Source organism: Marmota marmota, unplaced genomic scaffold, assembly GCF_001458135.2.
Source record: "Marmota marmota marmota unplaced genomic scaffold, marMar, whole genome shotgun sequence".
Classification (NCBI taxonomy): Eukaryota; Metazoa; Chordata; class Mammalia; order Rodentia; family Sciuridae; genus Marmota; species Marmota marmota.
In genome coordinates, this window is record NW_025999961.1 from 6,487,991 (window position 1) to 6,505,779 (window position 17,789).

The following is a 17,789-nucleotide window of genomic DNA, read 5'->3' on the forward strand; positions in this document are numbered from 1 at the left end:
AAATATGTATTAACTCTTCATGTTTAAAGCTATTACCATGCTGTTTTCTGTGATTGGGCCTCAAGAACATAATTAAAGAATTTGTTGATGTTTAATGATACTTACACTATTTAGACAATTTGAAGTTCTTTGGAAGGTAATTGAAATCATCTGATATGTTTGTTATTAGTCACTATATTTTGCAAGTCATGGACAAGGTCCACAATAGCTAATTCTTCTTGCTGATTTCAACAACCACATAGGGCTCCCCTCCCCTGCTTTTTGTAGGCAGGTCTGAGGAGTTGTGATCCGGGGTTTTGCATTTGTCTTAGATTTTGGTTTTAGAGATTAACCTCTATTTTTTTCTTTCATCACATACTCACATAGTAATTACCTGTACTGTAAACTCATCCATTCATGTTTTCCTGCTTGGTAAGTTCCCCCTCTCTCATGTCTTATATCACCCTTTTTAGGGGGCAGGAATTGCTTTTTTACCCCAAATGTAGGCATTTATGCTTATTAATATTAGATTTCAACTTACCAAATTTGTTATTAATAAATTCTAAACTGTAGTAATATGGATTAGTAAATGCACTATGTTTATTTTAACTTAACCACTTTTGTAATATCTGAGTACTTTTAAGATATTTGAAAGCTAAACTTTAGGCAAGTCATTATTGTTGGACATGTATTACATATATGTATATATACATACATATGTGCATATATTATAGCCTTATTTTAAATTAAAATCATTTAAATAAATTTCTTAATAATGAAATTTTACTCTGATTAAAAAACCCAGGTTTATTAATTACATATTTTGGCTCTTTAAAAATGTTGGATGACAATAAACCTGCAGAAAAATGCAAATAAACATAAAGTTTTACAAACTGAATCCTGTTAAATCAGTATGTAGGGCAAGAAATAGTTTATGACCAACTCTCCAGAAACCTCACTTGAATTTCTTTCCAGTCACTATCTTTTTCTTGAGAATAACCACTTGCTTAACTTTAAAATTCAGGATAGACTTACTTTTGCCTGGTTTTTGTACTTTTATTTGTGTCTGGCTTTTGTTCTTCGTTGGTCAGTCCACGTTGTGTGAAATTGTCGTTTGTTTATTCTTATTGTCATACCAATTTGCTTATTTTTTTAATATATCACAAATTACATTGTTTCATTCAATTTAAAATATTAAAAAATTGTTTTGGGATTCCTCTTTGACCTATGGGTTATTAGGAAAATATTTTTTAGTTTTCAAATATTTATTGCTAAATATTTTTTATTTTTTTGTAGTTGTAAATGGACAGAATGCCTTTATTTTATGTGTTTGTGGTGCTAAGGATCGAACCCAGGTGCCTCACACATGTGAGGCAAGTGCCCTGCCACTGAGCTACAGCCCCAGCCCTTTATCACTAAATATTATTGCCGAAAATCTTGTTATTTTCTTTTTTAAAAATTCATTTATTTGTTCTAATTAGTTATACATGGAAGTGGAATGTATTTCGATTCATAGTACACAAATGGAGCACAATTTTTCATTTCTCTGGTTGTACACAAAGTAGAGTCACATCATTCATGTCATCATACATGTACCTAGGGTAATACCAATTTACTTTTAACACAATCTACAATATTTTAAAGATTACTTTGATATTCTGAGTCAAGTCTCTTCCTTCCTTTTACTGAACAGAAGGTTCAGTTTGCCAATAAGCAGATGGTCTGGCTTCACAATGCCTATTAAGGGTGAGTCTAAAGTCGTTGAGATTGATTTTTTTTTTTTTTTTTTAAGTGCACATTTCAGATTTTTTTACCAGTGATTTTCCTTCCCAGCTTTTATAAAACACAGATGCCTAGGCCCCTTAGGGGATTCTGCTGCTCACTCTGGGTAAAGAATCAGTGGCATAGGTAACTTCAATGGCATTTCAAGGATTGCAGATAGGTTTAGGTTTACACTTGAATTCACCTTCCAATTAATTTGCTAATTTCTGTTATCCCTGCCCTTCCCTCCTTGTATTTGAGGGGGAGGGAGAGCAAAAGTGGTAGGTGTTTTTCTTTTTCTTTCCCCATTTATTTATTTTTTGCTGTGCTAGGTATGAAAGTCAGGGCCTTACACATGCCAGGCAAGTTCTACTATGGAGCCACATCCCAGGCCACCCCCTCCCATTTTATTTTAATTTGAATTTATTTTTGTTACCAGGGATTGAGCCCAGAGACAGTTAACCACTGAGCCACATCTCCAACCTTTTTATTTTTATTTATTTACTTATTTTTGGTACCAGGAATTGAACCCAGGTGTACTTTGCCACTGGGCCATATTCCCAGCCCTTTTCTATTTTTTATTTTGAGACAGGACCTCAGAAAGTTGCTGAGGGCCTCACTAAGTTGCTCAGGCTGGCTTTGAGCTAGTGATCCTTATTTCTTTTTTCCCTATAGATGCCTCCAATAGAGCATTTTCATTTTATTGATAATTACCTATACTAATAGGTTATTTTCATATAACGTGTGTGTGCCTATTGAAACAACCCAACCCATGCTGTACTACTGAGTACATCCCCAGCCCCTCAGGTTACTTTTGAATAACTTTAGTGGCAAATCTTAGTTGTTTTTTTTTTTTTGTGGTCCTGGGGACACTGAATAATACAACTGAATTTAAAACCCAGTGCCTTGTACATGTGAGGCAAGCACTAAATCTTAGTGTTTTAAGTTTGGATTTGATTATTTTAAACTGCCAGTTACAAAGTTTGCCTATGGAATAGAGAAGTGAAGAGAAGCGTAGTTGTGGTCCAAATGTATTATTTGCTTTACATATTGAAGTTCTCTGAGCTTTGGAATTCTCATGTAAAATGGTTTTGATTGTAGTGTTGTGGACATTTGTTTAATTTTCCACAATGTCTTCCTGGTTCTGTCATTGAGAGTTCCCCATTGTGTGTAACTCTGTGGTGGCCTCTTGAATCATCTTCTCCTAACCTTTTATGCTGCAGCCAGAATTGTCTAGTCAAGATGTTTTTTCCTTAGGTTTTGGGTCTGGAAAGAGCAACAGTTCTTTGGACATTTTTTTCAAAGTAGTGTCCATGTATGAATCAAACTCTTCTTTGACTTGTTTTTTTTTTTTTTGAGCTTCTTTCTTTCTAGTTCATTGGTGCCGTCTTTTTCTAGCCTGATTTTTATTTTGTAAGTTCCAACACCTTCAGTAAAGTTTCTTTTTTAGAGGTTGTATTTCTAATGTTTGTAGACAGTTTCAGTACAACTGAATTTAAAAAAATAAGTAGATGCTTGAGCTGGATAATAATTAAATTTAAAATTCAGTTATTTGAATTTAATTGACTGACTTGTGGTTTTTACACTGGCTCCAAAAATGGGGAAAAATTTTCCATGGTCGCTACTTTGAAATATAGTACTTGTCAAGATGTATAACTTTGATTTTTAAAAATTCTTTCCACATTTGCAGTTGATGTATGCTATTTGTACGTGACAAATTTGTAAATGAGAAATACATTCAACAAATATTCAGAATTTCATGTTGTCGAAGATTTTTAGTAATTCGAAAGTCTAATAAAGCCTTCTGAGATGTCTATCTGTCCCCTCATGCCTGTGCTGATGCACATGGTTTAGGTTTCTCTTTTCAAAGCTGGAAAGACTGCAACCTGTTTTAGTATCATATTATAGTATTTAAATGTCATTTAGTATACTTTGAAGTTTTTGAATTTTAAAATGGAAAACAGGTTGTTTTCTTGTTAATTGTTTGATAAACCTGATCTGTAAGAATATAACTGGGGCTGGGGTTATGACTCAGAGGTAGAGCGCTCACCTAGCATGTGAGAGGCAGTGGGTTCGATCCTCAGCACCACATAAAAATAAAATAAAGATATTGTGTTCACCTATAACTAAAAAATAAATATTAAAAATACAACAAAGAGTAAAGTACAGCATTTACCAAAAGAGTTTTCTGGTAAATATACTTTTATTTTTTATTTTTTTGTATTAGGGAATTGAACCCAGGGTCCCTCTACTATGCAGTTATACATAAATAAATAAAAATATATACACACATAAATAATTTATTTATTTATTTTTGGGGGAGTACCAGGGATTGAACTCAGGGGCACTTAATCACTGAGCCACATCCCCAGCCCTATTTTGTATTTTATTAGAGGCAGGCTCTCATTGAATTGCTTAGTGCCTCACTTTTGCTGAGGCTGGCTTTGAACTCTCCATCCTCCTCTTAGCCTCCCGAGCTGCTGGGATTACAGGGTGTGCTACCATGCCGGGCTTCCCTCATATTTTTTTAATCATAAATACATTTTGAACTAAAATTATTTTTATACTTAATAAATTGTATTTAGTTTACATATTCCTTTAATGGAGGGATTCCTAAATTGGAGTCAACAGATGGGGTTTAGAAACTTTGTGATCCTTGAGCAAATGTGTGTGTTTTCCTGGGGAAAGGCTGTAACTTTCAATAATAGTCAAAACATTTTCATGATCCCCCAAAAGTCAAAATTGACCTAATGGAGCTCTTTTTTTGTTTTAGTTTAAGGTTTTTGTTTTTGGTTTGTCTCATTCTTCTTATTCCTCCTGAAATTGACTGTAGAAAATTTCAGGTTTCATGGTTGTAGTGAGTTGGATTTTTAGTTACAAGTGGCAGGGTGTGATGGCTTATGACTGTAAACTCAGCAACTCAGGAGGCTGAGCCAGGAGGATTGAAAGTTTGAGGTTAGCTTCAGCAATTTAATGAGCCCCTAATTAATATAGCAAGACCCTGTCTCAAAATAAGAAAATGAGCTCTGGTGATGGAGCTCAGTGGTAGTCCTGGGTTCAATCTCCAGTACCAAACAAACAAACAAAAAAGATTTGAAATATGAAGTCAATATTTCCATGGCCTGTTCCAGAGTTCTCGTAAGTGAATTTAGGAGAAGTGTAATTACCACATCTAGGATTCTAACCATGTCTATGTTTATTGAGCTTAATGTTTATTGAACACATTCTCTGTGCCAGACCATTTACTATAGGTACAAATGTTAGAAAATCTCTGTTTTTAAAGTTTATTTCCTTTCTGTATGTCAGAATTCATCCAATAAACTACAAAACTTAATTATGGTGCTCTTCAGATTTTTCAGTATTATTTCAGCCTGACACATATCTACCATTCAGTAAATATTTTATTTATTTATTTTTTGGCTATCAGGGATTGAACTCAGGGGCACTCAACCACTGAGCTATTCCCACTCCTTTTTATTTTTTGAGACAGGGTCTCACTGAGTCGCCAAGTTGGCCTCAAATTTGTGATTTTCCTGTCTCAGCCTCCTGAGTAGCTGGGATTATGATTGTGCACCAGTGTACTAGCTGGAAATCTTAATATTTTTGTGTGGCTGGGAATGGAACCCAGACCTTACAGAACTGCAGTAAGAACCTTACTGAGTTCTAGGCTAGAAACATTAGGAGTATAGCTCCCTTCCACGGTCTTCATACTCTTAATCTGAGAGTCTAGGAGAGTGAAAGGAAAGCCAATAATTTTAAGCTTTTAAAAATTGTGGTAATTTTACCACAATACATAACAAAATATTTTAAGTCTTTTTTTAAAGTGTATAATTCAGTGGCATTAGATACATTCATTGTTTTGCAGCCATCACCATTCCCATATCTTTTTAATCATCCTATACCGAAATTTCTGTGCTCATTCCCCATTACCCTTCCCCTCAGTCCCTGATAATCATTGTTCTGCTTTTTGTCTCTGAATTTTTTGTTTTTGTTTTTGATACCAGGGATTGAACCCAGAGATGCTTAACCACTGATCCACATCCCCAGCCCTTTTTATTCTTTATTTTGAGACAGGGTCTCTCTAAAGTTGCTGAAGCTGTCTTTGAATTTGGAAGCCTTCCAAGCTGCTGGGAATGCAGGTGTATGCCACCATGCCCAGCTCCTGTCTCTATGAATTTGACTCTTCTAGGTATTTCATGCAAATGAAACCAACACTTGCCCTTTTGTGTGTATTTTACTTTATCTTTTCAAGGTTTATTCATATGTACCATGTATCACAATTTTATTCTTTTTAAGACCAAATAATAATCCCTTATAGGGGCTGGGGTTGTGGCTCAGTGGTAGAGCGCTTGCCTAGCATGTGTGAGGCACTAGGTTCATTCTTCAGTACCACATATAAATAAATAAAGGTCCATGAACAACTAATAAAATATTAAAATAATAATCCATTATAGTACCTATTATATTTATCCATTCATGGGCTTTGGGTTGTTTCTACTTGTAATTTTTTCTATTAATAACTGGTAAGAGAAGAGAAATTTTTGGGGGGTGGTATTGGGGATAGAACTTGGGCTTTCAACCTATGAGCCACATCCTATTTTGCATTTTATTTAGAGACAGGGTCTCACTGAGCTATTTAGTGCTTTGTTATTGCTGAGGCTGGCTTTGAACTGGCTCATCTTCCCAAACTGTTGGGATTACAGGCATGTGGGTGTACCGCCCTGCCCAGCTAAGAGAATTTTTTGAAGGGAGGGAGCTCTTGGTCATGGTCTGTTTTCCCAGATTTCATGAGGAAGGGAAAAGTGACTGTTGTCAGTGGTAGAATGGGTAGGTGTTGAGTACTCTAAGGAGTGGAATAAATACCTGTAGGTGAGGGGTGACCAAAGAGGAATGTTGGAGAGGAGATGAGCACTTTGGGGAGATAAGTTTTTTTTTTTTTTTTTTTAATGAGATCTCAATGAATTGCTCAGGCTGGTCTCAGACTCCTGGGCACATGTGATCTTTATGTGTCACCCTTCCAAATTTTGGGACTACAGGTACTCTACCACTGTGCACTTCTGGAGATAAGTTTTGAGCCTCCTTTTTGGGATTACAAGTATGTGCTAAGGCCCAACTCTATAGTCTTATTTTAAAGGAGTTTGCCTATGCTCATTTTTATTTAAAAAGTGAGTGGACTATCTTATGACACATGTTCTATTAACATTCTTTCTCTTAATGACACACAGTGATCACCTTCTCATGTCAGTAAAGAGAATTTTTCATGGTATGTGCTCATGAAAAATTTCAGTTGGCACACTCAGAAGTAAAATGTTTCATTATTTGTAATGACTTCATGTTAGAACATCTTCCTTGATATATGGTAATTTAGATCCTTGTATTTAAATATAGTCATGAACTGGGCCTTTAACTTTGTATACAACTTTGTGCTTCTGCCTCCTAAGTGGGGTTGATTTTCTGCTGTAAGAAAAGCATGCAGAGACCACTATATAATAAATGTTATATTGACTAGATAGAAAATTTATGTGCCTCCATTATTCTGGATACTTCTATAGAACTTTTCAAAGTGTTTCAACTTCAAATATTGACAGTGTGAAGTAGTAGTGATATTACTATATCTAGAGTCCACTGCTCTTGGGCATGAATAATTGGTAGTTCCTCATTCTCCTTGAGCTGAGTTCCACAATCTTGTGAAACTAGAAGAATAAAGTGTATAATCTTCTAAGGATTTCTTAGCTTTTAAGGATGTACAATCTTTGGACATGATATACATCAAATGCTTAGCATAGTTTTAACATATAGTAGGTACTCAGTTTATGGCAGAGTATGACTATGTGAATTTTAAAAAGAGATTTGGAAGGATATGTCCCAAGTGTTAATCATGTTACCTTGAAGAAGTGGGTGAGGGATGGAAGGGGAGGGAGGAGGTAGTTTAATTTTCTCTCATGTACTTCTATTTGAATTTTTTTTTCTAAACAAGTGAGAGTGCTTCAGATGTCTCAAGAAAGTGTGTAAATGAGCTGAGAAAAGGCCAGTGAGCAATACTTTTAAGGAATAGGTAGAGTAACCTGTCAATGACTCTGAGCAGTAGTTGCCAGAGGAAAGCCAGAAGAGGGGTTGTAGAAGCTAAGGGAATGCCATCAGCAGTGAATGTGGAGGAGTTAAGTGAAACCTTTTTCTTAAGAATTTTATCATGGTGCCCTGGGCTGGGAAGTAAAAGGGAGACTTCTTTTTGACTGTACTTTGAGTTTGGTGTGAATGGAAAGAAGTTAGGACAGGGTTGGTCCTTAATCTCCTTCATATGATGGGCAAACTTGAAAATTTTGAATGCTAATAACAGGGAGGTGCTGGTGTATATGTAAGAACTTTAAGGTATTTAGGAAGGCAGGAGTTGTGAACAAAGGTAAGTCTTAAGAGAATGGGAAGAAGGATTAGCTTTAGGCAGGGCAGTTTTCTTTTGGTAACCAGACAAAGGAACATGTATGGGTAAGATTGAGTTTATTGGGTTGATTTATTGCTTCTGTGAAGTAATCTGCAGATGAGCTGAATTCAGGAATTGGAGAGAATGGAATTTTGAAATAGCTGTGATAGAGAGTAAGAACTTTGACCAGGGGAAGCAGCAGATAGATTTGCCAGGTTGTTAAGGGATTGACTTAAATTGGAGATAGTAGAGGTCCTAGTGATCCGAGGCCTGGTTATTATTCCTGTGGAGGAATACATTCTGATTTGCAGATTGCTTAAAAAGGAAATTGAGTAACATGGGAAAAGGTGTGTTTTTTAGCAGGACTATATATATATGATTATATATGAATGTATGTTTTTATATTCTTGCTTTTCTCCCAATATACAAAAAAGGTACCATTTTGTACTTTGTTTTTTATGTGTTATATTCTGAAGATTGTTATCTATCATTATAGAGGGTTTTTTTTTTTTCCTTCCATTTTTTTGGTACTGTGCATTGAACCTAGGGATGCTTTGCCACTGAGCTACATCCCCAGCTCTTTTTTTTGAAGCAGGGTCTCACTAAGTTGCTGAGGCTGGCCTCGAACTTGTGATTCTCCTGCTTGAGCCTGCTGAGTTGCTGGTATTATAGGTATGTGCCACTGTGCCCAGCTATATAGAGATCTTTTGTGGCTCCATAGTATTCTATTATGTGAATATCTTTCAGTGTGTTCATCCAGTATAATGATGTATGGATCCCATTTTGTTTTTCCTAATGGCTATCAAATTATCTCAACATTACTGATTAAAATGGCTAATTCACATTGATTTGAGATGACACGTTTATCATGTAATTTGTTTCAGTAAAATACATGGGTCTGTTTCTGAACTCACTTTTTTTTTTAAAAAGTCTTTTTAGTTGTAGACGGATACAGTACCTTTTATTTTATTTATTTTTACGTGGTGCTGAGGATTGAACTCGCTGTCTTGCCATATATCGTAGGCAAGCGCTATATCACTGAGCTACCACCCCAGCCCTGAACTTACTTTTTTTAGTCTCTTTATTCCTGTGCGGATCAGTATCCCAGCACTAGAGTTCTAAAGAGTTCTAAATTTTTTTTCAGTATCTCCTAGGACAGCTTCCACTTTGGTGTGCTCATATTGCTTTTTACTTCCTTAAGTTTTCCTGGCTTTAGTCTTTCTTTTTTTTGTTTTTTATTCTTCAGACTTTTTTTTAAATTTGAATAGCTCCAGAGGGAAAACATCTGTTGCTATTTTTATTGGGATCATATTAAATTTATAAGTAAGCTTAAAGAGACCTCGTAACTTCATAATGTTGAGTTTGTATCCAAGAATGAGAAATCTTTTCATTGCCCAAGTCTATTTTTAAGTCTTTCAAAAGAGTTTTTAAGGCCCTTTTTAGCTAGATTTTGCCTAGACACTTTGTTGCTATTTTTAAATGAAGTCTTTTCAATTGTATTTTAACTTTTTATATATTCACATTTATATTTTGTATATAACTGCTGCTGATATCAGTTTTATAATCCTGCCAATTTATTCTCAGTCATTTTTTTCTAGTTACCCAATTACATCATGTGCAAATGTACATAGTTTCACACCTTTTCCAGTTCTTATGTATTTGCTAAGTTTCAATTTCTAGGTACCCCATTAGATATGTATAGTGTATTTTAACTTTGTTCCTCAGTTCTTTATATGCTATTCATCAGTTTTTAAAATACCCTAGTTGACTTACAAATAGCTTTTTTTAAAGATTGATATTTCTTTTTTTTAACTTTTACTTATTTATTATTTATTTATATGCAGTGCTGAGAATTGAGCTCAGTGCCTCACCCATGCTAGGCAAGCACTCTTGTCCCTGAGCCACAACCCCAGCCCAACTTAGAAATAACTATTAAAATAGATCATATGTGTGTCTTGCCCTAAGCCACACTCTTGGTAAATTCTTTTTTTTTTTTTTTTAATATGTGGTTTTGAGGAATGAACCCAGGGCCTCGCAGTGCTAGGTGAGTGCTCTACTGCTGAGCCACAACCCCATCCCTCTGGGTAAATTCTTAATTGACAGAATCATATTTGTGGAATGTTTGAAGTCTGTCTTGCTGTTTACTGCCTCTCACCTTTGGTGTTAAATAGAAAATTACAATTATTCTGTTTACTTTTTTGGTTTTATATCTATTTGAGGCCTTTGTGTGTGTGTGGTTGTGCTAAAGAATTACAATATGCACCTTCATTTTATTATATTCTTCAAATTAATACTAATCAAATTCTGGTGAAATATAAATTTTGCTCCAGGAAGCTTTATTTACTTCCCTTTCCTGTATGAAATTATCGTTGGAAGTATTACAGCTTTATAAGTTATAACCCTAACAATGCTGTTCTATGAAATCATCTACTTTTAAGTCAGTTTTAAAAGGCCAGTGAGGAAATATATAGCCTTATGTTTATTTACCTTAATATAAAAGATTGATATTATTTACATTCACCAACAGGAGTCCTTTATTTCTTGTAAAGTAGGCTTGCCAGCAGCAAATTCAGTCGTTTATCTGCAAATGCTTTGTTCTTTTTTTTTTTGAAGAATAGTTTTGCTGTGTATGAAGTCTTCGTTGACAGTTTTTTTCCCTTCAGTACATTGAATGTTATCTTTAATTCCTTCAGTGTTTCCAGTGAGAATTTATTAATCTGTAATCTCCTTTTTCCTGGGATGTGGTAAGTCAGTTTTCTTTTGCTGCTTTTAAGGTGTGATTTTTCTTAATCCAGGGGTGCTTAACCACTGAGCCACACCCTTTTAAAATTTTTTATCTTGAGACAGGGTCTCACAAAGTTGCTTAGGGTCTTGATAAATTCCTGAGGCTGGCTTTGAACTAGTGATCCTCCTGCCTCAGCCTCCTGGGCCACTGGGATTATAGGTGTGGGCCGCTGGGATTACAGGTGTGTGCCATGGCCCAGTTTCTCCATGGAAATCTTTAGTAAAAGGTGAAAGATATATGCGATTTGAAGAGAAACCAGAATATTCAAGGTGTGCTGTTTGTTTTTGCCTTTCAATAATATGACTATTGTGTGTTTAGGTGAGGCTCTCTTTGCGCCTCCCTCCTTTGGAATTTGTTAAACATTTGGATCTTAGATGAATGTATTCCCATCAAATGTGGGAATTTTTCACCTGTTATTTTTTCTGCTTCCTCATCTCCCTGTGAGATTCCTGATACTCTTATTCTGGGATGTTTGAAGGTGTCTATGGTCTCTCCTTTTTTCTTTGTTATTCAAATTAAAGTTTGATTTCTGGTCTGTTGTTGAACTCTTATAGTGAAATTTTCATCTCACTATACTGTTCAACTATAAAACTAGCATCTCTTTATATAGAGTTTCTATATTTGATGAATCATTTTTTTAAGAGCCATTGTAATTCTTTAAACATGTTTTCTTTTAGTTCTTTATCAGTTATTTGGTAGAATGTTTCTCAGTTTGGATTTGTATAAATCCTTTTTAATGTGGGGTGTGTGTGTGTGTATGTATTTATGGATTTGCTTGGAATTAGGGAGACTGATTTTAACATGGCATTAAATTTTAGGCAGTGTTGGATAACAAGTTCTTATTTACTCTCAGACAAGTGGATTATATTGATTGGTTGAATTGTAGTTGGTTAATAGTATCTGCATTTATTGTGATAATCACACTTGTTGATTTCCTATTAATATTAGTAGGATCTATTAATTAATAGATCCTAGCGGTATAGCCATGTAAATTTGAATTTCTTGGTCATGCATAGCATTTCTTAGTTTACAGTGAACCTTTTAGTTGTATTTTCTGTAATTGAAATAGAAAAGGCCTTTGTTATATTATCACTGATTTAATATTATAAGTCCAGTGTGTCACTAGATTCCTTTTGGTCTTCTTGAAAGTTATGTGTTTGCCTCAGTAATTCAGATGGAGGGTTTTTTTTTTTGGTATCATGGATTGAACCCAGGTGCCACATCCTGCCCCTCCTTTAATATTTTATTTAGAGACAGGGTCTCATTAAGTTGCTTAGAGCCTAGCTAAGTTGCTGAAGCTGGTTTTGAATTTGCAATCCACCTGCCTCAGCCTCCCAAGTGACTGGGATTACAGGCGTGTCCACCTCACGTGTGGCTCAGTTGGTGGTAATTTAATGCAGGCATTTAATATTATTACCTTCAATGTGAAACACTATTAAATAAAAAAATTTAAGAGTGAAAGTTAAAAAAAAAAGTTATGTGTTTGTAAGATCAAAAACCTCTCAAAGTAGCCCAAGTAACAGTAGATACAGGTAGGTATATCTTGTAGAAACAAGGTTTAGTCCAACCATATAGGTATGCTTTAGTTATTAGGGTGTGTGTGTTTGTGTGTCTCTCTGCTTCACATTGTATAATCCCTTGTTTTTACTGTGAAAATATCTCTGCTTAGCTCTATTTAAACTCTTGCATTTGTATAAAATGACTTGTAATTTCTGTATACACAATTATAGTTCCAGTGCCTCCATAACTGACCCAGTGTGCCAAGTTCAGGTTCTTTTTTTTTTTTTTTAAATTTGTTTTTTTAAGTGAGTTAATTTTTAAAATATTTATTTTTTAGTTTTCGGTGGACAAAACATCTTTATTTTATTTTTATGTAGTGCCGAGAATCGAACCCAGTGCCCCACGCATGCCAGGCAAGCGTGCTACCCCTTGAGCCACATCCCCAGCCCCAAGTTTAGGTTCTTGAGTAAGACTTTAATTTGCCCATTCTAGTCTAGTTAGATGTCTCAGGCACAATCACCTCGTTCTGTAGATGGGGCATCATTACCACTGCTTTTTGGATTGGGTTTGGTAGTAAACCCCACGTTTTGGTAATGTTATTTTCTTTTGTTGGGGAAAGTCTGTTTAGGAAGATGGTTTCAGAACATTGATTATATTAGAATTCAACTCTATGGAAATATTATGTGGAAGATACAGTGTTGTGTTTTAGTGGTTTCATTTTGAAATATTTTGTATGTGAAAACTGTATCTGTTCTTGGTACATATTACTGGTAGTTGAGAACTGTATATTTGTAAAAGGTTTAATTTAGAAGTTACACACTGGTTTGTAGGTATATTTTGTTTGATCTATGTAGTGGTAAAACTTGTTGAACTATTTCAAAGATAGGACATTTTACACAAAGACATTTTTTATTCTCTTGGAAAATTAAAAGATGTGGCAAGAGTATGCACATTTTACACATGGCAGCGGGTTTTTTGGTTTTTGAACCCCCCAGAGGCAGTTAAAGCCACATCCCCAGTCCTTTATTTATTTTTCATTTTGAGACAAGATCTTGCTAAGTTGCTGAAGCTGACTTTGAGTTTGTGATCCTCAGCCTCTTGAGCTGTTGGGATTACAGGCATGCGCCACTGTGACATGCCAGTAGTTGTTTTGAACTGAGTTGTTTTTCTGCATTTGGTAGGGAGGACATTCTCATTTGTAGTAGTCTATACCTGGGCTCTTTATTCAATCATGTTTGTTCTTTGTACGTTCTAAGTATTTGAGTTTGCAGTCTCCCACCGCCTATTCCATTGTAGTTGTATGTATTTGTCATTATTTAAAAATTACTGTTTGCCAGGAGTTGCTTTATATGTACTCTTTATGCAAAGAAAACTAATCTTGGAAATTTAATTACATAGTATGTGGCAGAGTGGGGGTTGATTTGAATTTTCAGGTGTTATTCATAGTTTGGGCTCTTAAGCTCTGTTCTTTATTACCTCCCAGTTCTATTTTAATTTGTCCTTAGCTATTTTCATTGGAAGTTTTTTAGTGCTTCTAATATTTTGCCTTTATCACTGTTATTCATACTGTGTTAATTATTACCTTATATGTCTGAACAACCATGGTCTTTTCCAGTCTTCTTTAGTCTATAAAGTCTAGACTAAAATTAACTATTTCTTTAATTTATAAAGTCTGAAATAAAATTAACTATAACCATTTCTACTGCTAACATTTCTTATCTACTTAAAAATGGAAACATTTTATACACACACATAATTTGATAATGTAATTCTTATTTTTGCACTGATCTTTTGCACCAGGATTTAAAAAAAAACTGATTTACATAGAATTGTAATCTGCAAGCTGTTAAAGGCATACCAAAAATAAGTGTTCCAAGGTCAAGAAAGTTTGGGAACTACTGAACTTACCTGATATACCACCCCCCATTTTTCCATATTGCAAACACATTAGGGAAAATCTTACAGTTAGGTGGGTGGTGCATGCCTGTAATCCCAGTGGCTCAGGAGGCTCAGGCATGATTGTATGTTCCAAGCCAGCCATAGCAATTTAGCAAGACCCTGTCTCTAAATATAAAATGGGCTGGGGATGTGGCTCAGGGTTAAACATTCCTGAGTTCAATCTCTGGTACCATACCAAACCAAAACAAACACACACATCTGAATATATCTCTCATATGACATTTATATAATATGTATTTATTTTATTAAAATTGTGAGTTCCTTCTTAACAGAAGACTAGGCACTTAAGAGTAGATCAGTGGTGAGACCTCATTTCAATGTTTGCAGTTAAAGGGGACCCAGTAAAAATATCTTCCCCATTCAGGTTGGGCCTTTTGAGGGGGAAATGAAAATCAGGCATTTGGAATCCAAATAAGTATCAATATTATCACTGAGAAAAATCAGTTGATTCTTGCTTATATGTGAAACCACATTGGGTTTCCTATAATCTCTGCTCCCCAAATTTTGACCTTGATCCTGCCCATTGAGGGAAGTATTATGTCTGCAGAACATGTTCCCTGGGTCATTCCCTTGTTATTGTGTCATTCATTTTTTCTTCTGGGCTCCTTACTTTTGAATGGCATGCTATATGAAAAAGGGAGTTTATCCCAGTTTAGTTTTGAACAACCTTAATGTTATCTGCCCTGAAGATTGGCCATTTGTCTGAGGCTTTGACCCTAGAAACTTTAAACAGATTGGTGTAGAAGTCTGCAGACGGGTGCTCCATTGCAAAGTGTTTGCCTTCTGGGATTTAATGGTTATTAAGAGGTGACTGGTAAAAGGCAAGTAGTTTTTCTTTTCTTTCTTTTATTTTTTTATTTAAATAAATTGGTCTCCAGGGGTTTCTTCCTGTCTCGCTTCCCAGTTTTGTTCGATATCTCTGAGCTGCACATGGTATAACTTTCAAATGTGCCTGTTTATAGGTTTTTCTGGCATCCCAGTACATCAGCACAGCATATTGGGGTCTTAATGGCATACTCTGTTCTGCATGCTTTGTTGTGTTTTGGATCTATAAACCTAGTAAAGTCATGTTTTTCTGTATTCTTTGTGGGTGGATATGACCTATTCCTTTTTGGGATGTCTCTGTTCTTCTCCTTATATTTTAAAATATATGGACTAATTTCTGATCATAATCTTGGACTTGTAGTGCTCCAAACTATTTATTTTGTGATCGTCTTAGGACTGAGTTATTAGTTATACAGTGCATGGGGGATACCCTCAAGGTCCTGTGGATCCTAGTGCAGCTGCTGCTGCTTCATCAACCAGCTGATTGTCTAGTGGTCCGTCCTTAGGGTGACTCTGAATGTTGAGCACTAGTGGACTGAGGCCATGAAGGTATCCCCTCCATTAGTGGTTGTAGAATTTCAAATCCATTTAAGGTTGAAATGATTATTAGCTTCCAGGAGCAAGAGTTGGGTACCATCCCTGAATACATTATCAATTCTTTATCCTCTCAAGTATGGTTCCATATTTTTGAATCAAATAATAGCTTGATATTGCCAGTTAATCACTAGTCTTCCCCACATATTTTAATTACCATTTTAAAGTAGTGGCTTTCTCTGCTTGATAGATGGGTATAAGATTTTTGCTGGGCACAAACAAGTGTTGTGAATACATAACTATTCTGCCTAGACTACAGACTACTAATTGCTTCATAGAGAGTAGCAGTTTGAAATCCTCTGGGCTGTCTGGTTGTTATTGATGCACTCCTATAAAATCATATTCACTGATGAATCGGGCAGATTGTCAGCATGACTAGATCTGGGTATTCAGTTGCCCAATCTTGTACCACATTTTAAGTACTGTACAGTAATTGACAAGTTCATCTCTATTGCTGCGTACCCAGCAGTCCTAGACCACAGGTTTCCTCTCTCTTCCATGTATTTAGGTCAGTTCAATAGCTGTAATACTGAATGTCCTTTAAGGTGCCATTATTATTTAAAAGTGCACTCAAATTTCAAAGACACTAAACCTTAGAAATAATATTTTTAGAAGTTGATAAAATATATATTATTAAGGTTAGCACAAGACAGATGAAAAAATAAAAGAACTCAGCACTTGGCAAGATTATCTTATGTAAAGTTCCCCTGCCAGCTGGTAGTCTGTATTGTATTGTCAAAAACCTTGCAAGCCTATGTCATGAGCAAATTCACTTGACTCTCCCATTCTATTGCATTCTCCCTTTCCCGTGTGTTATTGCCATCTGATCAGTCATACTTTTTTTTTTTTTTTTTTTTTTGGTCATTTTTGTTTAACCTCTCTTTTTAAAACCCTTCTCATTTAATTCTTGATTATGCTTTTATGATATGGATTTTAGCAGAAAGGTCACAAAATAATAGACTTTCTGTTGCTTATTTTTGTCTTTTGTTGCCTTTATTTATTTATTAAACTGGGAATTGAACTCAGGGAACTACTACTGAGCTACATCTTCAGCCCTTTTTATTTTTTATTTTGAGGCAGGGCCTCAGTCTCCCAGGTCTCTGGGATTACAGGTGTATGCTACTATGCCTGGCTTCACTTATCTTTGGAATATTCCTGATGAGTCCCAGAGCCTTGCTATAGAATTGTCCTTCATCTGCTTTCCAACATGAATTTTCCAGAACCATTCACTAAGTATAAATCTCTTAAGTCTATTAATAAAAACTCAATTTTGCTAACATCTCTGGGTTACTGATATCCCGAGATCAGTTGAGACTAATGTTTATTTAGTCCTCTGCTATCAAATGTAAACTTCGAAATTCTGTTCAGCTGGGACTTTCAGGCTGTAGATCCTTCCACACCATTCTTCATGAGGTGTACTTTCTTTGTAGAACTGTAACTCTAGGAACTCCATCTGTGTGTCCAGGTCAGTTAGAGCCACATATCTGTAATTCTAGTACTTCTAGTTTCATGTAGAATCTATTCTGTAATTTTGGTTTCATGTAGAATCTATTTCCAGTCTTCCTACAGCTTTAATTTCCGTGTGTTTTACTTAATCTCTATTATTAGTTTTAGTAACCACTTGCAAAATTGCTGGTATTAATTTGATCAGATCATTTACATTTACCAAGTCTAAAAGGATTCTCTTAAATCTAGTTTTCCCCATCTACCTCACATTTAAATTGACCTCTAAAAAATCCCCCAAACTTATAATTTTGTTTTTCTCTTAGGGTTCCCTTAAATTCTCATTTTCCCAAAGCCCTCCTCATTCTTAAGAATGGTAGCTTTCTCAGTCTACTTTAAGTAGACTTGTATCAATAATTAATTACTTGTATTAAGTAAGTCTTGTATCAATAATGATTCATGGGCCATAATTGACCACTCTGACCTTACAAAGTACCAGGACTGATTATTTTAATTTTTAGTTGT